Below are 3,466 nucleotides of genomic sequence, written 5' to 3'. Positions count from 1 at the left end.
TAACCTTGGAAACCATCTTCTGTTTTCTAGTGCTATATGTTTTACTAAATCAAACAACCCTTATTATGAGTTTTCAATCTCTTTTTAACATAAAAACACAAAGAAGAAATATTTATAAAATTAATATTTTTCAAATATTATTTTGCCTGAAGTTATTTATTTTTACCATAACTTTTGAAAGATGATCTACTAATAAAACTATATGAATGAAGATTAAAGCCCAAAACATTTTGCTTTTATATTTCTAATTAAATGGCAGAATGTATAAAACATTGTTTTCCTTTTTTTATATATATGTTTTATTTTATTTTTTAACTTGAAAATATTGTATTGGTTTTGCCATATATTGACATGAATCTGCCACAGGTATACATGTGTTTCCCATCCTGAACCCTCCTCCCTCCTCGCTCCCCATACCATCCCTCTGGGTCGTCCCAGTGCACCAGCCCCAAGCATCCAGTATTGTGCATCGAACCTGGACTGGCGACTCATTTCATATATGATATTATACATGTTTCAATGCCATTCTCCCAAATCATCCCACCCTCTCTCTCTCCCAAAGAGTCCAAAAGACTATTCTATACATTAGTGTCTCTTTTGCTGTCTCGTATACAGGGTTATTGTTACCATCTTTTTAAATTCCATATATATGCATTAGTATACTGTATGGGTGTTTTTCTTTCTGGCTTACTTCAGTCTATATAATAGGCTCCAGTTTCATCCACCTCATAAGAACTGATTCAAATGTATTCTTTTTAATGGCTGAGTAATACTCCATGGTGTATATGTACCACTGCTTTCTTATCCATTCATCTGCTGATGGACATCTAGGTTGCTTCCATGTCCTGGCTATTATAAACAGTGCTGTGATGAACATTGGGGTACACGTGTCTCTTTCAATTCTGGTTTCCTCAGTGTGTATGCCCAGCAGTGGGATTGCTGGGTCATAAGGCAGTTCTATTTCCAGTTTTTTAAGGAATCTCCACACTGTTTTCCATAGTGGCTGTACTAGTTTGCATTCCCACCAACAGTGTAAGAGGGTTCCCTTTTCTCTGTTTTCCTTTTTAAGCTAAGAAAGTTCATCCAATATAAGTAGTGGTGTAATTTAGTAAATAAATTTATAGAATTGAACCAGGTGATCTTTTTGTTCAGTTCCCAGTGAAATGTGCATGACATTTTGTCTTCTCTTCATTTTGCATTTTCAGCACACAGAGAAAATATTGGAGAGGGTAAATGCATAATATATTTTAAAATAATTTGAAACGTTTCAACTTGCAGTTAAAAGTGAAGTGACCTTAACTCCAAAATATGGTTATGTCAAGGGTTTAATATGACCCTTCCTTTTTCTACTAGATATTAAATAACTTTCTATAATTTTAATGGGAACTACAGCAAAGTTGAGGCTAGATTAATCTTCAATAAATAAACAAAACAGTTATTTAAAATAAAATATTTCATTGTGGATCACGTCTATTTAATAGCAAATTAAACTACAATAATTATAACTCAATCAGCACTCCTAAATACTAATGAAGAATTCTGAATATTAATTTGTCAAGCAAACTTTTTTTTAAAATGAAGAGACCAGAATTTCATGACATTGATTTTCAACAATAATTTAATTAATAAACATAAACCTACAATAGTGATTGGAGACTGATTTCAGAATAGTAATCATACAAATCTGCATTCTTAGTATAATCTCTTAATCATTCACCTGTAATCTATATTTGTTAAGGCTGAAATGGTAATATCTGGATATATACACATATATCCTATTTGAATAATGGATAATTTTTGACTTGATTTGTAAATCCTCTTAAAATATAAAGATAACTTTTCTCATTGGGACAGTTATAAAGCTTGCCTGGTTTCAAACAAAGTTTCTTGCAGCTCACATTTAAGTTGTACAAAAAAACAAAACAAAAAAAACACCACATTACCACTACCACCACCAAAACAAAATCATTCCAATTGCTATTTTTTCTTCAAACTAAAATTTAAGTGTTATCTTTTCTGTCTTAAATCTGATGACATGTAAAAAACTGACAACATCTAATTGACATTTAAAAGACTGTCTAATAATTGTGGATTTTTTAATATGGATATGGAAAGATACTGTTGATAAAGGATCTAAATTAGATTAATGTTAATGAACATTTTGTTGTTATTCTTGATGCAGTTTGTGGTTCTGGGTGGATAGGTTATTTTTTGATAATCATGCCAAAGTGAAATTCAAGGAATATTTCAGGGCAGGGTCTTTAAAAATAATCTGATAACCTTTGTTCACCATGTGTAACCTTATGCCTCTTACAAAAATTTAACTAAAATGCACCATTATGCAGATCCTATATATAGCTCATATTTTTCTTATTTGTGCAAAGTTAATAACAAATATTTTACTGGTTTATATGCAAAATTAAGAATAATGATGTTATGGAACTAACCAATGTTTTTAACAGAAGGTAATTAAAAAAATAGAATACATTTTTCTGCAGAGTAGTATCTCCTTTAGAAGTTGGCTCCTGGAAGTCAGGCATTATGTAGTAGCTTTATACTTTATCCCTCTTAGTCCCTATCATTTTTATTACTTAAAATTCCAAGTTCAAAGGGATCTAAATCACTCATATGATAATTCTATTTCTTCTTACACATTTTTAAGCGGTCATAAATAGACAGCTTAAAACATCTCTGATAATGAAGTCAGTATTTGTTAAAATAGGTTATCTTTATTTCTATGACAAAATACATACTTAGTAAGTCTTTTGAGTTAAATGAAATAATTATCAATCAATATATTATTATCCTAATGTATGGGGAAGAAGACATTTTTTCACATTCTTTTGAAGATTCTCTGTTTAAGATTTCTTATATCAGTTCACTACTTCTCCCTCCAAAAGGAGAGACAGAGAGAAACTGACATTCTATCTTGACCTATTAATGCTATTAAATGAATCTGAACAGAGTTCAAGTGCATCACATTTTCTTTTTTTTGGAAGTAATGGATTTGAAAGAGAGCTACCAAAGATTTCAAGTACTTCCTTATCTTGCCTGTCAATTGATGATAGTGACACCATGGAACAACTAAATATTGTTCAGATAATTAAAAAAAAAATTAAGTTATCATACCAGTTAGAATAAGACCATAAATGAACTAACTAATTATAGCCTAAGATAAACTTGCAGAAGTATTACTGTTACAAATAAACAGTGAAAGACCAAGAATGTAGTCAATAGGGAGCCCAGTGATATGAAACATTCTCTGGATGACATCAGTTCAGTTCAACTCAGGCGCTAAGTCGTGTCTGACTCTTTGTGACCCCATGAATCTCAGCACGCAGGCCTCCCTGTCCATCACCAACTCCCTGAGTTCACTCAAACACATGTCCATCGAGTTGGTAATGTCATCCAGCCATCTCATACTCTGTCATCCCCTTCTCCTCCTGCCCTCAATTCCTCCCAGCAT

The sequence above is a fragment of the Bos grunniens genome, chromosome 16 (assembly GCF_055505025.1).
Source record: "Bos grunniens cultivar Pamir isolate PY7600 chromosome 16, Bosgru_T2T1.0, whole genome shotgun sequence".
Taxonomy (NCBI): Eukaryota; Metazoa; Chordata; class Mammalia; order Artiodactyla; family Bovidae; genus Bos; species Bos grunniens.
Note: the sequence above shows the minus strand (reverse complement) of the source record.